At 42.0% G+C, this 23,928-nt stretch overlaps 1 long non-coding RNA gene across 1 annotated transcript in view; it reads right to left on the bottom strand.

Annotated features, from left to right (window-relative positions):
• The window catches only part of LOC138274471 (uncharacterized), a 28,192-nt gene that overhangs the window by 3,515 nt on the left and 749 nt on the right, over positions 1–23,928 (bottom strand). The window contains exon 2 of the long non-coding RNA XR_011200383.1: positions 23,676–23,797. This is a non-coding gene — a long non-coding RNA (uncharacterized lncRNA). The remainder of the gene's footprint in view (positions 1–23,675; positions 23,798–23,928) is intronic.

Here is a 23,928-nt window from a genome sequence, read left to right as displayed (position 1 = left end):
AGAGTGTACAATTACTCTTTCCCATGTCAGAGGATGGCTACAGTCATGCACAAAACTCACCGTCTTAGTGAGACAGATGGGAAAATGGCCGTTGATCCATAGTTTCCATGTATTTTCAAAATACAGCTGGTATCTGTGTAGTTTCCGTTCAATGCCAAATGTTAGCTTCTTGATCCGACACGAACAGCGTTTACAAGCATTTTATTGAAGTTTTAAATGTACATCAATACCGCCACCACAACAGGACTTGCATCGCCTGCCGTTTCTTCTTCAACTCTCCTCATTGCCTGGTTGCAGTAATTCCCTGTGATGTACCTAAGAATCCATTAGGTATATCACAGTTAAAGACACATCACAACATTCTGCTTAGTACACGTTCTTTGCAGAAGGCATATTGACCCTGTGTGCTACCTTATGATGACTCCAAGCTTCCACTAGACAAAAGCATGTTCTCTTGGCTGCTGTGGCCCTCACAGCGCCCAGAGCATGAACTTGATTGGTGGTATCGTTTAACATATTGTGCACTCTGATCTGCTTGGTACATGTTCTTTGCAGCAGGCATATTAACCCTGTGCACTACCTTATGATGACTCCAAGTTTCCACTAGATAAAAGTACATTCTCTCTCCAGAAAAAACATAAATTGTCAGTTATTTTGAAATTTTTTCATTAAATGCACTTTGTGATTTGCCTAGTGCACGTGATTTGCAGCAGGCACATTAACTCTGTGCGCTACGTTATGATGACTCCAAGCTTCCACAAGACAAAAGTACATTCTCTTGGCTGCCATGGCACTCACAGCGTGAACTTGATCGGCAGTATCGTTTTTACATTATGTGCACTCTGATCTGCTTAGTACACATTCTTTGCAGCAGGTATATTAACCCTGTGTGTTCCCTTATGATAACTCCAAGCTTTCACTAGACAAACGTATGTTCTCTCTCCATAAAGAACATAAATCGCCAGAGTTACTTTGACATTTTTACATTATATGAACTTTGCGATTTGCCTAGCACGTGTTTTTTTCCAGCCGGCACATTAACTCTCTGCGCTACCTAATAATGAGTCCAAGCTTCCACCAGACAAAAGTATGTTCTCTCTCCAGAAAGAACATTAACCCTCTGCTCTTCCTTATAATGAGTCTAAACTTCCACTAGACATAAGTAAGTTTTCTCTCCTAAATGGACATTAATAGCCAGAGTTATTTTGACATTTTTACATTATATGCACTATGATCTGCTTAGTACACACTCTTTGCATCACACATATTCATTCTGGGACTTGTAGTTTTATTTTTATAACATGATACAAGCTGCGAATGCAAAGCAGAAACATGACTAGATAACTACACACATTTGAGCCTGTGAAACTTGAGCTGTGTGTGCATGTATTTATAACACTAACCTCGAGGAAAGCTCAGAGTTGATTATGCTGTACACTGGTCAATATTTTATAACCAGTATTTCAGTTCAAAACTGACTGAGGATCATTAATATCATGTGAGGTGACTCTCCTCACGCGTTTAAAAAATCATGGGCGTTTTGTTCTACTCCCCAGACTGTAATAAAGGGACAGTGATCCAGTAAGCACGCATTCTTGGAGTAAAATTATTTATTCATTGCCCTGCGGGCACTGCCGCCTGTACCAACTGCCAAGTAAATATGTTTTGCATCTGGGAGTAGTTTTTGTTTTAAGGGCTTTGTTTAAAAAAATATTCCAATAGGCCTACCAGCCCTTTAGTTATATGCAGGACCACTGGAATTATGTGGCAGAAAGGCAGGGTTGACAAATTAATGTGGCAAAATAGTCCAGTTATGCATTTACAATGTCAATAGCTCCAACTCAAGTAAATGCGAGACCTATTACATTGCAAATGCTTGTTGATTTTTATTTTGCAGCAGCAAACCTCCGCTTTGGGGGGGTGTTTCTGAAAAACAAAGTTAATGCCAAGTTGGGTGTAACAACATTGCCACCCTCCCCACATTAGGATTAGCTAAAAGCAATGCTTAATTTGTGCTTGTTGTTTCCGGTGCTGAGCACCGGCACTTATATTTGAGGGCCGGGGCTTATTCTTATGCCTCAAACATTTGCTGCGAGCAGAGGACACATATAGGAAAGACGGATGAAGGAAAAAATGAAAAAACGTCACAAACGGAGAAAGTAAAAAGCTGCAAGAGTGAGCGGAAAGGGCAGTGAGTGGCTTTATATGGATTGAAGAGGCCCGAGATGGCTTCAGGATTACGCTGCCTCAGTATTCCATGTTCACACATTTAATTACAGCAGCCGCATGTTTAAGAGGAGGTCTTTGGGCACAGGCACCTTTGTATTTACAAATTAAGCACTGGCTAAAAGTGCATCCATCGCACAGGAATACCCACTTTCAGCCTACAGATCCCCATTGACAAGACTGGGATCTCCCTGTGGTGCGCAGTTCTTCCCTGTGTGACGGTGGGAACTCCACTGACCTGGCATGTCACCCCCTGTGTGCAAAGAACTCTATTTCCTTTGCAGTGTAGCCACTTAAAATAATTTCTTTATCATCTAATACTTAGAAGCTGAGTGGGCTCTGTGGCGATTTTCAAATAACGTGTAGGATGTGAAACAGGCAGCATATGAATTTCACTCATTTTTGTTTGAGTAAACATTTCTATTTGTGAGTGTGGAACCTGTAAAGCGCACAGTCGACTTTCTGTAAATCACAAAGTATAGAAACTCATAAATAAGTCATTCGATGGGCAGTTTGCCAAAAAGTTTCTATCAGTAGTCTGAAAACATAAGTCCTTGCTACATTCGTGGTTTTACAGTCATTTCAACCAACAGATAAATCGTAAAAAACATCAATAATAAAGTTTAACATTTTTCTGCAAAAAACACATCCGACTTCAGAAAGCACAGAGCGCATCGAAGCCTGGCAGCGATGCTGAGAAAGCTGTTTACATATTTGTTTGTGCTGGGAAAACACTTGAGCAATACTTCCAGTCTGATAAAAGGCAACCTTCACATTGCTGGAATCATTGGTCTTGTCTTGCATTTGACAGGCAAAAATCAGGTCTCTAAGATTCCTGTAACATTCCACCCTTGTGTTTCAGGGCCAGGCCATTACACGATGGCCGATTTGCACTTTGCTGAGTGTATGTGACTCACCCGCTGGATATTTATTGTGCCCTTCTTTTCAACCACATTGGTCACCGACCTTCATTGACTCCAGTGATCCTGATGTGGGCTCAGATTGCTAACATGCAAGGTTTGCTGAACTATTCATCTTTGAAAATAACTTCTGATGTCTTTGCATTGTAAAGGTGTTAAGATTCTATTTCCCTTGAAATTGACCACGTTTTCCCAACTAAATTAACTGCCACAGTATGTTTGCGTGTTGTGTTTACACAGGCCCACGTGCTATTCAAGGTCGAAGACAGAGATACAATTAGAGAATGAATCTAGGCAGGGGTTGTAGGGTTCTGAGAGGGCCGGTGGGCTGTTTACTTAGAGGTCATGTAGTGTTCTTTGAAGAACTGTGTTCTAAACTCTTTCCTAATTTGTAACAGAGCATGCACAGTATGTCTATATCCAAATCCCAGACAAAAAACATCTTTACAGTCATTGAAGGTTTGGTTAACGTTAGCATTTTAATTCCATTCTTAGGATAATTTGGAGGAAAGAGCTCGATGGTGGCTTTGGTTAGATGTGCATATTTTAGTTAGTAATTTGTTCCACGAGTCAAGTGATTACTGCTGAAAACAAAGTGTTAGTTCCTTCATTTAATCCACTAAACAATGCCCATGTTCTCAACCTCAAAAGGATGCAAGGTTGAGCCAAGTTTCAAACTTGCGACCTGCATGTTGCACACACATTTCTCTATCAGGTGCATCAGTCCCCTGAACTATCCTACTGTGTAGCACATGCATTAACCTACCAAGCTTGTATTGTGGGTTTTGACCCTGTGGATCTATACAGCTGGGTGTCCCAGAACCAGGGCAGGATTTGTTGTCCAATGACAGTGACAGCTGATTCTCCTATAGATGATCAATACTGGACAATGCAGGTACCGAACAAGGCTGATATGCTGGAGGTGGAGATGGCAAGTTGGCAGAAGGGTTTGCAGCATGTAGCCTACTCTAGTAACACACGTAAGAACCATCGCGTTTCTAACCCCTAAGTTGTGCTCCTCCTGGTATCTAACTAGGCAGATGATAGGGCTCTTAATGGTTCCTCCAGCCATACCCGTTTCAGCACAAGTTTGAGCACAGCTAGTTGGAGGCGGCGGCAGTGGTGCGAACATGTCATGCGCACTATGGCAGTCTGGCCATTGGGATATTAAAAGAGATATGCCCCCTGCCTGCAGTCGGACCGATAAATGCCTCCCTTGCACGAGGCAGAGGCTGTTTCTGACCTCTACTGCAGGGTTGAGACTAGACACTGCAGAAGACTGCGAAGAGGGGGATGAAGAGTAGGGCGAGCAGGCCAGCCAGGGCATGGGAGCAGGTTGTGAGCAGCCAAGTTGCAGGGCAATCCCAGCAGATTGGCAAGAGAATAGTTTGGAATGGCGGACAGGGGCCAGATCAGCAGCAAACTCTAGCCATCTCTACAGGGTACATTGGTGACCATGTGTAATGCCAGCATTGCTCACAGCATCTCTTCTGGCTACAGTAATAACCTTATTTTGTGTGATTGCCAAAGTTCTGTCTACCATTGCAAGATGGGAAGAATCATTTTCATTAAGTGGATCATTGAGCCCTCCGTTGCACTGAATGCACCTTCTAACATCAATGCGCTGCAATGAAAGCACTTTTTTGGCAATTTAATGATCATGATGGAATGTAAGGAATCAGATCACCCCGCCAGCTACGTCCTGCAAAGTAGTCCATTAGTTTGAAAGTTACATTCCAGTATTTTCCACCTAGTTATTCCAATGTATCATTGCACCAACACATGAAAATGTTATGTATGACAGTAAAAGTATTCAACTGAAACGAGTAGTGCTTTTCCTCATTAGAAATGTACGAACTTAACAAACCTCTACAAGTGCAGAAAACTTTCTTGTTGTTCGGTACCGTTGTTGAAAATTGTGTCCTACATCCAAATGCTAAAATCGGAGTGAACATGAGAGACATACAGGAAGATGGAAAGAGTGGGATGCAGACAAAAGAGACAGGGGTGGGAGAGAGAGCAGAAAAGACAGAAAGACAAATAGTGTGTCAGACATGCAGAGATGATGAGAGAAATAGAGAGATAGAGATAGAAAGCTATATATATGTACATACATATACATATATTCACAGAATAAACAAAGGTTAAAGTGATGTTATACTTAGGAATTGTAATGATATCTAACTTAACATTAAAAAAACCCTCAGAAATACACTGAAAAAAACTAACATTAAAGGGACAATATAGTTAGATGAAAATGTCAGTTAAAACATAACATATTAAATTAACAAAACCACTGAAATTCCCAATTATAGTTATCTGAAATAACTTGTGCCCTAAGGTAATTATAACTTGCGCCATGCACAGTGTTGTCATCAATGATGTCATTTCAAATGTTGCAATGATGTTATCAATGATGTCATAGGTCATGTCATGAGTGATTAAAATGTGAGTAACACTACAATTTCTAACTATAACATCACTTTAACCTTTGGTTTTATCATGAATTTCTGTTTTTTAACATAAAGTAAGATGTCCATCGCCATGTGCGTTCTGGGGTTGGATGCCCACATAACCGCAGCATACATTTGAATATGTCATGTAACAATATAAAGGGTGTAAGTAAGGCAGGCCAACTGGCTTTGTCAAAGGGTCAGGACACAAAAATTAAATAATGTTGGGCCTACTAGCTTTATCAAGGGGTCAGCACATCAACATATATAAAGCAGACCTATTGGCTTTGTCAAAAAGTCACCAATAACTATGATCAAATGTATAGTTTATAGGTTTTCACATTGCAGCGTTCAATAATAGTGATTGTCACAAAATATTTTCAATAAAACATTCAAAGAAACATTAACATGTCTTTAAGTCTTTTTTAAACATTGTTCCTTGACTCCAGCTGAAGCGTATACAGCTCCAGCTCAGAGTGCTTTAAGAAATATGGTACGCTCTCCTGGGATCGTGGATTCAGTAACCCAGGGGACTTACCTTTTTGTACTGTTGTTGGGGGGGCTGCAGTGCTCCCTACAGCCCACCACAGCATTAAAACAAGCATTGGCAAAGCTAATGGGTCTGGCCTATACAAGAGCTATTGTCTTTGGCAAAGTGTTTTGCCATGTTGTATACCAGTGTGTCTGCTGTGCAGCCTGGGTATAAGTTAGTGGTGTGATGTGTTCTAGAGTGGGGTGGGGGAGCAGAGTGTCAGATTTGTTGGAATAGAGTGCTATAGAGTGAAGCAGGTGGAGTAAAGTGTTGTAGAGTGGAGGAGAGGGGAGTCGTATTCAGTTGTTCAAGGGCAGAGAGTGTTGTAGAGTGCAGTGTCATAGATTAGAGTGGCATAGAGTGGAGTGGCATTGAGTGGAGTGGCGCAGAGTGGAGTGGCATAGAGTGGAGTGGAGTAGAATAGATTGGAGTGGGTTGGAGTGGATTGAGGTAGTGGGGTGGATTGGATTGGAGTACATTAGGGTAGATTGAATTGGGGTAGAGTGGGTTGATTGGGGTGGGTTGAGTAGGGTGGGGTGGATAGGGTGGATTGTATTGGAGTGGGAAGGATTGAAATTGGGTGAGGTGGATTAGATTGGGGTGGATTGAGAGGGGTGGATTGGAGTGGGGTGGATTAGATTGGTTTGGGATGGGGTGGACTGGAGTGGGGTGGGGTGGGTGGACTGGAGTGGGGTAGATTGGATTGAGGTGGATTGGAGAGGTGTGGATTGGATTGGGGTGGAATGGAGTGGTGCGGGGTGGATTGGATTGGGGTGAGGTGGATTGGATTGGAGTGGGTGGATTAAACTGGAGTATGGCATCTTGCAGTGGGTGAATTGTTTTGTTTTGGTGTGGGACAGATTGTTTTGGATTGGAGTGGGGCAGATTGATTTGGATTGGAGTGGGGCAGACTGTTTTGGATTGGATTGTGGTGGATTGTTTTGGATTGGAGTGGGGCAGATTGTTTTGGATTGGAGTGTGGCAGATTGTTTTGGATTGGAGTGGGGCAGATCGTTTTGGATTGGAGTGGGGCAGATTGTTTTGATTTGGAAGGGGTCTGGCTCTTTTGAAGTGGGGCAGATTGTTTTGGATTGGAGTGGGGCAGATTGTATTGGATTGGAGTAGAGCAGATTGGTGTGGGGACAGATTGGAGTGGGGCAGATTGACTTGGGGCATATTGGAGTGAGGCAGGTTGTTTTGGATTGGAGTGGGGTGGATTGTGGTGGATTGGAGTGGATTGGAGTGGGTTGAGTTGGGGTGGAGATGGGTGTATTGTGGTGAATTGGAGTGGGGTGAATTGGGTTGGAGTGGGTGGATTGGGTTGAGGTGGTTTGGATCAGGGTGAATTGGAGTGCAGCAGAATTGGGATGTAGTGGGTGGAATGAGGTGAAGTGGATTGGATCGGGTGGACTGGAAAGGGGCGGATTGAAGTGGAGCACATTGGAGTGTGGCAAATAGGAGTGGAGCAGATTGGAGTGGACTGGACTGGACTGGGGAGGACTATAGTGGGGCAGATTGTTTAGGATTGGAGTCAAGCAGATTGTGGTGGGGAAGATTGTTATGGATTGGAGTGCGGAAGATTGGTGTGGGGCAGGTTGAAATGGGGCAGATTGCTTTGGATTGGAGTGGGCTGCATTGTGATGAATTGGAGTGGGGTGGATTGGGGTGGAGTATGGTATTTTGGATTGGGGTGAGGTGGACTGGGTTGAGGTGGATTGGATTGGATTGGAGTGGGGTAGGTTGGATTGGGCTGGATTGTGGTGGATTGTATTGATGTGGGGTAGATTGATTGGAGTGGGGTGGATTGTGGTGGACTGGAGTGGGTTGAATTGGGATGGAGTGGGTGGATTGGGGTGAGATGGAATGTATCAGGTGGATTCGAGTGAGGCGGATTGTTTTGGATTTCAGTGGGGCAGACTGTTTTGGCTTGGAGTGGGGAAGATTGGTGTGGGGCAGGTTGAAATGGGGCAGATTGTTTTGGATTGGAGTGGGGTGCATTGTGGTGGATTGGAGTGGGGTGGATTGGGGTGGAGTATGGTAGACTGAATTGAGATGAGGTGGACTGGGTTGAGGTGGATTGGAGTGGGGTCGGTTGGATTGTGGTGGACTGGAGTGGGGTGAATTGGGATAGAGTGGGTTGATTGGGGTGAGATGGAATGTATCGGGTGGATTGAGTGGGGCAGATTGGAGTGAGGTGGATTGGAGTAGGGTGGATTGAAGTTGGATGATGTGGAGTGGGGCAGATTTGAGTGTGGCACATTGTTTTGGATTGGAGTGGGGCAGATTGAAGTGGGGCAGGTTGGAGACAGGCAGATTGGAATGGGGAAGATTGGAGTGGGGGAGATTGAAGTGGGGCACATTGGAGTGTGGCAAATTGTTTTGGAGTGGGGCAGAATCTTTTAGATTGGAGAGGGTCAGATTGTTTTGGATTTAAATGGGACAGATTGGAGTGGATTGGAGTGGGCCAAACTTGAAGTGGGGCAGATTGTTTTGGATTAGAGAAGGGCATATTAGAGTGTGGCAGATTGTTTTGGTTTAGAGTGGCGCAGACTGTTTTAGATTGGAGCAGGGCAGATTCGATTGAGGCAGATTGTTTTGGATTGGAGTGTGGAAGATTAGAGTGGGGAAGACTGGAGTGGGGAAGATTGGTGTGGAGCCGATTGGAGTTGGGGCAGATTGGAATGAGGTAGATTGGAGTGGAATGATTTATGTGGGCACATTATTTTGGATTGGAGTGGGGGCATATTGTTTTGTATTGGAGTGGGGCGGATTGGAGTGGGTAGGGAGGACTGGAGTGTGTTGGATTGTGGTGGATTGGACTGGATTAAATTGGGGTGAGTGGTCTGGATTGGAGTGGGGTGGATTGGATTTGTCTGGGGTGGATTGGATTGAGTGGAGTGGATTCGTGTGGGGTGAGGTGGTGTGGATTGGTGTGGATTGGAGTGATGTGGATTAGAGTGGGTGGTTTGGGGTATAGTGAACAATTATGTGTTAAAGCATTCTTTTAGAAATTACACATATGAAAGAAACAATATTCTTATGAAATATTTAGAACAAGATAATCATCATCTTTTGAGTACAGTGCCCACCAGCAAAAACAAAAGAAAACGAATGCAAAGTGAGAAAAGAAGACTTGGCAAAATAAAGAAAGTTAAGTATCGAAAATACATTATCACACTTTTTGTGTCCTGCTGGGTACGCTTTTGCCAGTCACACACCTTCTGTTTGCATGCCATTAAAAATTAATACAAAGAAGAAAATAGTACCAAAATCACATGGGGAGCAGAAGACGGGCACAGATTAAGTTGAATCAATCTGTGCTTGGTCCCTGCTGCACTGTAAGGAACAGATGTGACGTTTGCAGTGTTCTGGTCAATTAGAAAGCTGCAAAGAAGATGGGTATTTAAGCCAACAAATGGGAAACAACTGGTTGGCTCCAAGCTTTTTTTGTGTACAAAAGAGTCTCGCAAGCGAGACGCATGCACTAGCAGATGCACTCTCAGGCTCGACCCTAAAAATGCTTGGCGGTCCCCCTGCCCATTGTAGGGGCACCACCAGGATCCAAAAATATAACTAAAAAGCCCTCATAGGGCATTATGGGACGCACCCCGCTTGGAGCAGTGAATAATTAATGAGTGGCTCGTGCCATTCATCTATTTTTGTGGGTGTCAGGATCCCACCTGGAACACCCATACTTTATATTAACTTAGAGGCTGTGGAGGGAACCACAAGGCACCCACCGCCCCTGCCGGCTACCCAGCCAGTACTCATACTGACCTACCCAGGGCACTCATACCTTTTTGTTATGTTGAGGACCATGACGGTAGCCCAAGGCCCCAGTGGCACCTGCCAGCTCCCCATACAGCACCTGTCTTGCGTGAGGCAGGAGCCAGCTATGTTACTTTGCTCTCACCCGGGCAGAAGCAGGTTTTTTCTCTGCTCCCATCGTGCAGGAGGAATGCTGCGCCCCTACTCATGAGAATGCAGACAGGTATTAAATATGTATTTCTTTCACTCTCTTGGGCAGGTAACAATAGTGTCCCAGGGGTAGGGGACTCTACTCTATTTGGCTCCCAGAAGATGGGGTCCCCAGGGCTGTTGTACAGCTTAGGGACAAGGCCCAATGCCCCCTCCCTGCAAAAACACTGGCCTCAGTCCCCTTCCTCAGGACTCAGGACTCCCTCCCCCCACCAAAAACATTACTCCTGCCCCAGGTGATGCTGTCACCAGGGACTTACTGAGGCTTGTGGAGAGAGGCTGAACACCCTACTCCCCATAATAAATGAATTGACCCTGTGAGATGGCATTACTGGGGCCTGGAAAAGGCTCAAGGAGGGGCCTGCCATACCTCTCCCCTTAAATTAATATGATGCCGACCCCCTGGGCCCTGGCCCACTCTGGGGCATAAAATTCAAAAGGGTATACTTTTTTTAACAACACTGTGGTACTGCTAAATAAAATATATGTTTTTGGCCCCAGGGGCCACCACCAGCCTAAAGGTGGAGGGTATCTCTACCTTGCTCCCTCTATGTTTTTATTACTCTTTTTCCAGGAGAGGGACTGAGTCCCCAATTCCTAAAATCTTTGTTGAGGTTGTAGTCGCCAATCACATCTTTTCTTTAGCTCTGTTAGCTCTGTGGATCCCCCATGATGTGTTATGTATACATACATTTTGAACCTTAATTTCTTTTAAACTACTGAACAGATTTGCACCAAATTACACAGAGAATGCTTTCTGGACCAGGATCTAGCTGTCTGCCAAATTTAGTGTAATTCCTTTCAGCTTTTTTTTGCAGTATCGCTGTTCAAATTTGTTTTGAGACCACCCTTTTTCTTAGCCCCACTATATGGATCACCCTGAAACTTTCCAGAAAGAACTTGAGGTGGATGAGACATTTTTTTGGGAAAGTTTCTTGAAGATTCTTCAAGTGGCGCCAAAGTTATTAGCAAACCAAAACATCAATATCCTATGCAAATGTGGCTCTAACAGTGGCAACCACCATTAGGTAAATAAAATTGCACGTAAATACAATACATTAAGAGTGAAAGAGAAGATTAATCATGTGGAAGAAGGAAACATACAATTGAATCACACAGATGAAAGCTCGGATTTGAGCTCATCAGCGGATGAGGCGTCTTTGAACAAGTTGGATTTTCAGGGGGAATTGCGCCTCATGCAAATGGCCACGCCACAATCAGGCAGAAGCAGAAGACGAGGTCGCGGAGGCACAAAACGAGGAGGGGGAAGAGGAAGAGACAACAAACACAAGGAATAGATGCTGTGCCTGTCTCCAACAATGCTAACATTATTGTCAATATCTCCAAAACTAGTTTGACTCATAACCAAGAACGTATTCTCAATTTAGGACTCAGTTTTTGTCCAACAGTTCACTGGGATTATGTGAATACACGTATTGAACTATACAAATTTGTTGTTAAATTACGTTTAATGAAACATTTCTCTAGCAAATCCCGGGTAAACATCAGTCCAATACAATGAATGTGGCCAAATTTTCTGGGTTCAATATTGATGATATTCCAGACTTGGTTGTGATTGGTGACCTAACAAATGAAGATGAAGATGATGTAGCTATTGAGAATACATGTACAGATACGGATACTTTACCCAACATGGGTTTTACAACTAATTATGCTATAACCAGTTCCTTGAAACCCTCCAGTAGGTTTAATCCCCAGCTACCCAGTGGTAATTTAATTGATATTTTCCATGAGCCGGGTTTGGGGATATTGATAAATTTTTTATGAAATGGCAATCTAAGAGGTTTCGATCTACCACTTTTACAGCCTCTGATTGGAAAGACCTCAATTCCCTAAAATCCAACACCACTATTGTGATCAAGCCCTCTGACAAAGGCGGTAATGTTGTGATCATGGACGCACAGAATTATATTAAAGAACTTATCGCCAACTATCCAGCATCGATCACTATGAGAAATTAAACATGAATCTGATTACTCAATATCAACAGAGTCATTGGGGGATGTTAGATGCTTGGCTTACTTAGTTTCCAAAAATCCCCTGTATTTATTTTCTACCTAAAATACATAGAAATAGACACAGTCCTCCTGGCCAACCTATTGTGAGCATGAATCAATCGCTATTGGAAAATACTTCGAGATATTTAGATCTTTTTCTATGCTGCTATGTCACTGAATTGCCTTCATATTTATGAGACACCAATGATTTTCTATCTAAAATACATAACATTCCTTGGAGATCACATGGTTATCCAATCTAGGGGGGAACATGGCGGGCAGTTAACGAGCTGACCGTGAACTCTCGTCGGACGGGAGACGGGAGACGGCGATGACACGTGACCTGCGACGCGTCGTGCCTGAGAGTCAGAGTTAGAACTCTCCGGCCGGCGCACAAGAGAGTTGCTGTTGCTGTTCCGCTTTGGCGGAGGAATCCCCCGGGGGGAGTTGAAGCCGGAGGAGAGACGCCGAGGGAAGTCGGAGATATCTGTTCAACGCGCAACACGTTGCGTGCTGGGTCTGAGAGCCGGGCTCTCAGACCGGCGCTCGGGTGAGCTGCTTGCCATAGTTGCAAGCCTTTCTTTAGTGGCCGGTTTTCCTTCTTGGTATTGGGGGAAACAGACTTGGTTTTTTTTTGGCACTATCGCCCAGGAACATTTGAATCTACATGAGAATACACACTGACAAAACTGATCGGATGGAGTATTATAAATATAACAGGCGGTTCACCGTTTTTGCCACTAGAGCTTAAAGTGAATCACATTAGTTTTTGCAATAACACTTTTTTGAACCCATCATTGTCACTCATAGAGGAACTATTGTTTTGTATGAGTCTTGATATTTTGGACAGATATCTATTGCCGGCTTGAAAAATGCTATTAAGTTAAGAAGTTTTGAACTGACTGCTGTTTATGAATGTGAAGATCTCTGCATTTGTGAACTACTGACAGTGTTGTTTTTATTTTTATTTTTTATTTTATTTTTTTCTCTCTTTCCCCCCTATCTTTTTTATCCCCCTGAATTGGACACTGCTGGTAGGAGTGGGGAGATTACTGACCTTTTCAGATTTATAAATAAGTTCATGTGACAGGAAGTGTGGCATTAACATCTAGCTTGGTTTTCCTTGGGAGGGCTTTTTAGAGGTTGGTCCTCAATTCTTGTATACTGTTTTTTGGCATTACCAATAAGTTCTTTTTTTCCCCTCTTGAGTACGCTACAGACACAAAGATATTGGATAACAGTCTTTTTTTCTCGGCTATAGTCTGTTGGGCTTGGAAACATTATGGTGGGCTGATGACCCAAAAAACACATTTTTTGCTACTTGGTTACGTCATTACCGTAATTTACCCCTCTGTATCGTCCTTCCCGGCCTAGGTCGGGAAAAATAATTTTTTTTCAAACGGCGAACAAGGAGGGGGGTTTAACTGCTTCGGCGAGAGGTGGTGAGGTGGTGCCTTGGAAGCAGGCATCAAACTCCAGTATCTGGGCAGAGGCAGTGAGGGGTGTGCGACGTGGGAGATCTTATACCTCTCGCTGTTCTCGTCGTGGGGGTTTTCCGGAGACTCCGGGGTTTTCCATTAGGAGAAATTTAAATAGGAGTAGGGTAAGAGGAGATTGTGACAGTGTCGGAGCCTCTCGGTGCATGTCTCCAATTAAACGTCGCCCCAGGGGTGTACGGGCAGAAGTTAAAGACTTGGTTGGTGCGAGGAAAAGTAAGCCCGACCCCCTGGGTGTGAGTGTTAAGCCCCAGACTCAGCCATCTGAGACCATAGCAGCAGTTATAGCAAATACCGTATCTAAGACTCACGGTGAGGGCTTTGTAAGGGGGATTGATCACACAGTGTCACTTGTGGAGCGCCCCCTACCCTTCCTGGAGGAAGGTCAAACCGAGCCTCTGGGAAAGAGCGAATCTTTGATCACAAGGTATTTTCGGACCACAACTCTTCCAACTCTTCCAATGCTCAACCGATCTTAGGCGATTTAGGGGGGTTAAATCTAGCTGTTTGCTCGGCCCAAAATCCATTAGACAAGGAACTAGATAGGCAGAGAGAGGCCTCCTCTAAGACACTAGCTTTGTTAGAAGCAGAAGGTAATCCTCCTAGGGGACCAATGTCTCACGGTATGGATGTACAGGCTTTGTTAATCTCTCTTACTAAAGAGATTAGGGAAAAATTTGAGATCTCAGAAAATAATCAAACTAGGATTCGGGAAGTCTGTGAAGTTTTGGAAAGTAAAATCAACTTGTTAACAGATCGGCTGGGTAAGCTGGAGGCTGTGGTGGAGGCCCACGAGGAGCTGGTGTCAGCTCAATCCAAGGATATTTTACAATTAAAACGTGGAGAAAAGATGTTACAGGATAAATTAGAGACATTGGAAAACAATATGAGGAGAAACAATATTAGGCTTTTGGGAGTCCCTGAGGGAATGGAAGGGGAAGACATTAAGGGCCATGTGATCGCTTTGATTAAGGAGGTTATCCCAAATATAGCAGTGCTTAATCTGGAAGAGGATATTCAAAGAGTCCATCGTGACCCGTTCAAGAAAAATCCCGGCAGGAAGAACCCTAGGAGGATTTTGATAAACTTCAATACATACTCTATCAAGGAACGAATCTTGTCTGAAGCCCTTAAAGTTGGTGTTTTCTCCAAGGGGGATTGGTCTTTTAGGATAAGATCAGATGTGTCCAAAGCAACGTTAGATAGGCAGTGGGAATTGGGAAATTTTATGCGGGAGCTTCGCTCTCTTGGGGCTACAGTTCAATTAAGGTTCCCGGCCGCTCTCCGTATCATGTGGAAGAATAAAATGTATAACATGAGAGACCCGGGGGAGGTTAGTGCATTTATAGATCAGATTAAGGCGTCTCAATAAGATCTAGTGGAAAAGTCCCGTCCGACGGGGAGTTCGAATCGAGGATAACAGGATGGTTATCCTAGTAGAAATAGGGAGGGTTCCCCTGGGGCGGGGGTTCGGGTTTGGTTGGGTGTTGGTGTTGGTGTCGATTGAGGGTGTGGGAGGCACCGGGTGTAGGGGTTCGGTCTGGGTTAGGTGGGTTGAAAATGATAAATATAGGAAAGTCCTCATAACTTGCTTAAACAGGAGGGGGGGTTCTGTGCTCATGATTTTTCTTTTTCTTCCTAACAGGAATGTCTAAGCATGGCAATTTAAGGTTGAAATTTCTCTCTTGGAATGTGAACGGTTTAAGGGTGCTATGTAGGAGGAGGAAGATTTTTGAATATTTACGATTGGCGGAAGAGGAGATCATTATATTGCAAGAAACCCATCTTCAACAAAATGAGTGGGAGAGCTGGCTTAAACGGTTGAATTGGGTCTCTTTTAGTGTATGCTCTTCCCAAACTAGCGCGATAAAAGGTGTGGCAGTTCTGATTAAAAAATCCATAAGGCTTAAGGTAGGAGTGGTGCAAGTTGACTCTAGGGGGAGATGGGTAGTGGTAGAACTGTGCGTATGCGGTTATTGGGTCACCGTGGCGGGTTATTACGGGCCAAATCTAGATGATCCGACGCCATTTCAAGAATTATTCAATATTTTACTTCTAGCTAGGTACCCAGTGGTATTAGGTGGGGATTTTAATATACTGTTAGATCCTGCTCATGATAAGTCAACCCCCCGGGGTATGGTTAACTCACCTAAAATGAGGGCACAGGTGAAACAAGCCATGCAGGATTTAGGATTGGTAGATATATGGCACTGGAGAGGGGGCGAAGGAGATAGATACACATTTTACAATAAAAAATATGGGCATAGATCTAGAATAGATTTTTTTTTAATACATAAAAGTTTATGCCCAGAGGTGAGAAAGGTAGCCCACAACCCAGCACACCTTTCAGATCATTCAGCTGTAAAACTCCACTTGGACATCAGGGTCGTAAATAAGGGTATTAGGAGTACAATTAATCGGGCTTTATTCCTAGACAACTCAATAGTAGAAGTGTTAAAAAAAGATACAAGAGATTTTTTCCACTTGAACCAAGGAACAGCAAGTCTATGGTGTGTTTGGGATGCGTTTAAGGCCTATATTAGAGGGAGGCTTGTGAGCCTGGCAATATATAAGCATTGTGAAGGAAGGGAAAAGCTGGGAGATATGGAATCATCACTAAAAACTCTTCAAGTTTCAATGCATAATGCACGATTAGAAGGGAAGGACGATCTATTAGAGGAGTTGACACGCCAAGAGGAAAAGGTTCGGATTAACTTAGATGCTTTTTTGGAGAATCGCAGTAGGTTAAAGTGGGAAAGTAGTCGATATGCACACTATGAATATGGAGAAGGTTGTAGTAAACTATTAGCTTGGAAGGTTAAGTCGGACCTTTCTAAAAGGCATATTTTATCGGTTAAATCTGATCTTACAAACCAGATCTGTGTGGAGCAAGAAGAGATTGAGGGGGCATTTGTATCTTTTTTTCAAGAAATATATTCAGAAAGCTTGGTTAATTTAGAGGAGTCGGTCAGAGAATTCTTAGAAAAAGCGCATCTCCCAGTTTTAGAGGAATCTGAAATGCTCTCATTGAATTGTAAGATAAATGAGGCTGAGCTTGTTGAAGGCATAAAGGCTTTGAAAAAAAGAAAAGCCGTTGGTCCAGATAACCGACCTAATGAATTATATAAGGTTTTAGGGGATGAACTTATTCCATTTCTATTAGAACTATTCAACTCTATGCTGGTAGAAGGGGCACAGATACCTAAATCCTGGAGAGAGGCGATAATTTGTTTATTGTTAAAGCCAGTTAAGGACTCAATGTCTTGTTCATCCTATAGACCCATCTCCTTGTTGAATGCGGATTACAAACTCTATACAGGGATTTTAGCTAGGAGACTGGGGAGAGCCATAGGCAATCTGATTCACTTGGATCAAAAGGGTTTTATGAAGGGGAGGCAACTCCATGAGGTAACTCACGAGTTATTTGCTGCAGTAGACCTGGCGGAACAAGAAAAGGCTCCATTGGCGATCTTGACTTTTGATGCAGCAAAGGCCTTTGATCGTGTTAATTGGTCTTTTTTAAGGGCTGTGTTGGAAAAAGGGGGCTTGGGAATTCCTTTTGTTAGGGCAGTTAGGGAACTGTATAGATGCCCCTCAGCGAGAATCCTGGTTAATGGCCAACTATCGCAGGAATTCAGGATCTGGCGGGGTACGCGACAGGGGTGTCCCTTATCTCCCTTGCCTTTCAATTTATACATTGAACCTCTGGCAATTTTACTTTGGTCTTGTAAGGATATTACCCCATTTCAAATTGGGGGCTGGGAAAAAAAAGTAGCGTTATATGCGGATGATCTTATGCTATACACGAGTGATGTTAGGTCTACTCTACCTATGGTCAACACTCTGATGGAACAATTTGGTAGATTTTCCGGTTACAGTATAAACACAGAAAAGACGTAAATAATGTGTTGGAATTTGACTTATGCTTCTCCCTTAGTTAAACAAGAGATTAAATACTTGGGTATCCGATTAACAACTGATCTTAATGAGGTAGCTAAATTAAATTTTGACATAACGTATAGGGAAACCAAAAAATTGCTAAAGGCGTGGGCTGCTCTTCCTCTTTCCATAATCGGAAGATCTAATATTTTGAAGATGTGCATTCTCCCAAAATTCACCTTTTTATTTAATACTATTCCACTAGAGTTTAAGAGAAGTTGGTTTAAAAAACTACAGGGGGATTTATCCTCGTTTGTATGGGCCTCTAAGGGAGTAAGGATCTTGCGGAAAAAGATGAGTAGAAAGAAAGAGTGGGGGGGTATTGTGTCTCCGGATTTTTTTAGGTATTATTTGGCTTTTCAACTAAAAAATATCAGAATTTTATTGAATGAGAAGTCAGAATATGATCCGGTCTGGAAAGCTTTAACGGCACATCTTGAGGAAGGAGCAGACCATTTCTTACATAAATTTGGACACCCAAAGTACTTTAAGAAGGTACGTTTGAAGCTCCCCAGACATGCATGTAACGTTTGGATGTATTTTCGGAAGGCGCTAGAGATACCTTATTTTTGTGGTTCTGCTCCCATCTGGGACTCACCTGGTACCCCTGAATGCCTTATCGACAAATTATCAATTCCCTTGAGAATGAGTGGGATGGTAAAATGGGGTCAGATAATAGAAGGATCGGAATTGTTAAGCTGGTTTGCATTCCAGGAGGGTACTGGAGGGACAGTTTCTAAATTCAAGTATTTTCAGATATCTAGTTGGGTGAAATCTCAACGAACAGGAGAAATAGGGAGGAGTTTATGGGAAGGGAAATTAAACCAGAAAGTCATTAATAAAGAAGTTGCTCTGTGGTATCATGCTTTGTTGGAAACAGCAGAGGATGGTGCATCCCTTCCCCTGTTGAAGTGGGGGGGGGATTTTTCCAACCCTAGATGTTACAGCATTGTGGCAAAGGTCCTGTTCAGAACTGTGGTTTACTATTAATCCGGCAGGGTTGAAGAAAAACCATTTGTTCACACTCCACAGGGTTTATTGGACACCGGCTAGATTAACAGCTATCGGGAAAATTCAGAAAAACTGTCCGAGGTGTGGGGAAGACAAGGCAAATGACATTCACATGTTTTGGCAATGTTCAAGGTTGTTGGAATATTGGGAGGATATAGGAAACTCCCTAAAGATAATCTTTAATGTAAACTTAAAATTAAATCTTTCTATGGTGGTGTTTGGGGTTTGTGAACAGGGTATAAATTACCAGAGATTGTCAGTACATCAGGAGCATTTGTTGTTTATATTAATGCTTTTAGCTAGACGAGAAATATGTCGTGAATGGGTTGAACCTCTTACCCCCGTGTTCAGGATTGGCAAACATCTGTAAATCGAATGTGTAAAATGGAACAACGAGGTCCCCTTTCTGGAAGAGACAATTTTTGGGTGAATTGGGAAAATGTTTAACAATAGTTTATCAAATCTGTGTTTTATTGTTTCTTTGTTTGGTCTCCTCCTCTTGAAACTTAAGTCCAATGATTAGAACTCCCCTTACCCTTTTGGGTGCTGCTTTGGTTACGATCAGGTCTTGAAGACAACAATAATACTTGGTCGATGGCATGTGATTGGGAAAAGAGCAATAAGTAGAACAGGTGGGACGGCTCAATAGAGGTATGGATCGCATACCTGGGGACATACTTACTGTTCGCTGTGACCTGTGCTTTTCAATTTTTAACCAAAGCGTGGGTGACGAAATGAGGACGAAAAAAAAAAAAAAAATACATAACATTCCTTGGCAGGATAGCTATTTGTTGGTTACCATGGATGTAGACTCTTTATACACATCCATTATGCATGATTATGGGATGCACGCCTGCAGATGTTTTTTAGGGACACGCAAGATTGAATTTTTGCAGCACACCAATATGCTTTTGTCCATGTTACAGATTTGCCTAACTCACAATGTCTTTCTCTTTGATAATTTTTATTATCTTCAGAAACAAGGGACAGCTATGGGAGCTTCATTTGCTCCCACTTATGCCAATCTTTATATGGGTTGGTGGGAGAAAGAAATAGCTTGGTCTGAGACATACAAAAGTTACATGGAGAAAGTTGTATTATGGGTGCGATATATTGATGACCTTTTCCTTATATGGGATGGTCATGAACAGTCCCTTTTGGAATACATTACATTAGTGCACTCAATAACAATAAGTTTAACATTCATCTAGATCTGAATTACAGCAGACAGACTATTGAATTCTTGGATGTTCAAAAATGATAGATTGGAGACCACAATATATCGCAAACCAACTGCATGTAATTCTATATTACATGGTAACAGTGGTCATCCTAAAGCTTTGAAATGGAGCATACCATACAGTAAATTCCTGCGGGCTCGCAGGATATGTTCAGATGATGCAGGATTCAGAATTGAAATCATTACTATGACTCAAAGATTTTTAAACAGAGGGTATCTGTTGAATATCTTGATTGATGCACAGAATAGAGTGATTAATATATCTCGAGAAGAATTACTTTTTAAAACTGCAATCAGGGAGGACAATTCTAAAGAAAATAGACCTCCTCCAAGATTATTTTTTTAATTTAACCAACAACATACAGAGCTTAGAAATATCATACAGAAAAATTGGCATGTTTTACAACAAGATCCCCATATTAAAGATAGTATTGGACAACACCCACAAATTACTTATCGGAAGACATACTCCTTAGGAGACCATCTAACTAGGAGCTTCTTTTCATCTAAAGAAAATATATCGTGGTTATCCAAGAAAAGCTTAGGCTTTTGGAAATGTGGTTGTTGTAAAGCATGCAAGTTTGCTTGGAACACACACAATTACACTACATTTGAGGGCAAAAATTGTGATATCATTGATCACATAACATGTGACACAGAGTATGTTATTTACGTGATTGAATGTGGCTGCCAAAAAAATATATAGGCAGCACCATTCACAAACTTAAGGTTAGATTCTTACAACATCCCAGAATGATAAAAAATCATGATAGATCCTACCCTTTAGCCAAACACTTCTGGGATGTTCATGCAGGTGACTGTAGTTCGTTGATATTTTATGGAATTAAAACCATCAAAATAAATTTGCGGGGAGGAGCTAGAACGGCAGAGCTAAGACACATGAAATCTAAAATGATTTTATTGCTCAGTTCAGAGAGCCCATGGGGACACAATTTAGATGCTGAACTACATGTCCATCTGGAATACCCCTCATTATGCAGTTAATCTTTGACATGCATAGAAATAATGATCTCTTAGGGTTTGGCTATGCATTTATCTTTTTATACATTTTTTCTTATCATGATTTTTAATAAGAATTTGTCCTTATAAGTCCTTATAGATATATCATTATGTTGATGATCTTCTTAAATTTGGTACTTTGCACACAAGAGTGCTGGAAATACAATAGCTAGATTTATATTTGAATATTTTTGTTTTTTACACACTGTTTTATGATATCCCATTTTTAGATATGGTTGCACTTTTGCACTAGGCACTTTACTAGAATTGGCAGCCTCTTTTACAATGTTTTTACAATGTTCTTTACTACATCTTTATATACATCAGGTCGATTGTACCTGTTATTTAATGGATATAAGCTATTATTGGACTGTATATACAGTGATGGACACACTGGGGTCGGCAATCTTTTTGATCATTTTTATATTTTGTACATACCAATCATGGTTGGAATTTTTTCATTTGTGTATTTTATATTTATGATCTTAGTTTGACTACACCAGAGTGTCTTCGCCAACATGTGCTATGTATTTTAGCTATTTCTAATTGAACATAAAATAGATTCTTGTGCTATGGTTAGGGCTAAATAATTGAAACAATTGTATTTGTATTTATATAAGTAATCTGGCCTCTTTGCACTTTATCATTCAATGTCGAATTCATTCAAGAATAATTTTTGGCTATTATTAGCACTAAATGTATTCAGTCCGATGGAGTTTTCCCTAAATGGCTATAAATTGATGTTTCTACGTTTAAAGATGGCCGCTGTATAGTCACGCACAGTGGGTCACCAAAACAAAAGAGGGGTTATTTTTTGCATATTTACAGGTGTGTTTAAGATGTCTGCCAATGTCCAAGGGAAGGCGTTAGCCGAAACGCGTAGACATTTGGTTGGGACAGCATTATCTTAATCACTATTGAGAAAAATAAAAAAGCGGATGAATGATATCGTTGGAATCCTTTTTTTCTCAGCCTGACGTCGGATCCTTATGTGACTTTGTGCAGCCGTTCGGTGAGCAGCTCCTCACCATTCTTGGATTATATATATATATGTATATGTCTATATATATATATATTTTCAGCAGTTATAGTTAAGGTTTCTTTCAAATAACTATAACTCGCGCCCTTGCCATGCACAGTTATTGCACATGCTGCAGTGATAATATAAAAGATGCCATACAAGATCTCATCCATCATATAATATGTGGAGTAATTAGCTTTGCATGGTGAAGGCACAAATTATAGTTACCATAGGGCACAAGTTATAGTTACTTGAAAGAACTCTAACTATAACTGCTGAATTTCTATGATTTTGTACAAATGAGTTCAGAACCTTACTATAACGTCCCTGTAACCTTTGTTTTTTTTTTCAGTACATTTCTATGTTTTTTTAATATAAAGTAATTTTAATTTCTATATGTTATTCCAACCACCGCCACACACAGCCTTTGGCCGTGCACAGCGGTGGTTGGTCATAAGGCCTGGCCTGCAGCCAGGCCATTCAGCCAAGCCCTTATAACCACCCAACCCAACGCGACACACAGCCTTTGGCCATGCCAAGCGCAGGTTGGCCACAGGGCCTGTCTCTGTCAGTGAATCTTTGAGTGTCGAAGTGGGTCTGAAAGTGGGTGTGTGAGTCTATGAGTGGGTCTGAGTGGGTGCATAAGTGTCTGAGTGGGTGTGTGAGTGGGCACATGAGTCTCTGAGTGCATGTATGAGTGAACAAATTAGTGTATGAATGAGTCTGTTTTTTTTTCAATTTTTTCCATAATCGTGACTGTTTCACAAAAATTCCGAAAATTTGCAACTTTTCATGAATATCGTGCATGATGATGAAACATTAATTCAAATCCACAATTTGACCCTAAAACACACCTATATCACACCCCTGGGGTCAGGGTACCTTCACCCTGACCCCTTATGCCACTTTCAATTTGGATGTTCACTCCCGGGGACTGTGTCCCGTGAAATAAAATGTAAGCCACAACTTTCTAGTCAGGTTGCAGTCAGCCAATTACAGCGCTTCATTTTGCATGCACATTCATGAAAATTCACAAATTTTTGTGATTTATTCACAGAATGTTCCCGACATCATTGGGGTTAGAGATATACAAATTTGGATTTCCTTTAATATCTCAAAAACTACTGAATTGATTTACACCAAATAAGCGAAAAAACAATATGTGTACCGAAAGCTAGCTTTCTGTCAGATTTGGTGTACTTTCAAACAGTGGTTCGGGCTGTAGTCATGTTCAAAGGTCCTATGGGGATTAACATGGGAAATGCAACTTTTTTGACTCCTCGCTTGACGGATCGCCCTGAAGCTTTCTGTGCGCAACAAGAATCACCGGCAACACTTTTGTTTGAGAAGCTTTGTGAAGATTCCTTAAATGGTGCCAAAAATATAGGCAAGTCAAAAAATGCTTTTTCCATGGAAACATGGTCCTAACTATAACTACCTAGTGGCTACTGCCACTAGGTAACATATATATATATATATATATATATATATATATATATATATATGGAGAAAGAGAGATACAGAGTGAGACAGAGAGAAAGAGAAAAAATAGAACAAAAGTGAGAAGGAGACAGATAAGGACATAGAGAGAAAGGGAGAACGGGATTGAAGGGTAAACCGAACATGCATGTGTGTGTGTCTGTGTGTGTGAGGGAGAAAGGGAGAAAGGGATCGAGAGATAGAGGCAGATGCACTTCACTGAGAACTACAAGAATTCTCAAAAAAAGAACACCTGAAACTGGACAGAGACCAACTAATAAGTAACCCATGGGGAATCGCAGAGGCAGATACAAAGCAAAAGGAATACTACAGTATTCTCACCTGGAACTATAGCAGAGTAATTGGTTCTGTAAGCATCAGCAGCCAACACTTGGTACTTTAACTTGGGACTAGTAGAAATCAGTAAATACATTGCCTTGTATTCACTCAAACTACTACTGTGCCTAAAGTGAAGAGAAAGAAACTACTATTATATCGAATTTTCTCACACGATTACTGGCTTCTACAAAATTACGGTCACAGTAAACCAGTCGCAGTAAAACAGAACAAATCACATTGCAATAATTCAACAGAA

This window comes from Pleurodeles waltl, chromosome 2_2, assembly GCF_031143425.1.
Source record: "Pleurodeles waltl isolate 20211129_DDA chromosome 2_2, aPleWal1.hap1.20221129, whole genome shotgun sequence".
NCBI lineage: Eukaryota > Metazoa > Chordata > Amphibia > Caudata > Salamandridae > Pleurodeles > Pleurodeles waltl.
This window is presented reverse-complemented; position numbering and strand designations above follow the sequence as displayed.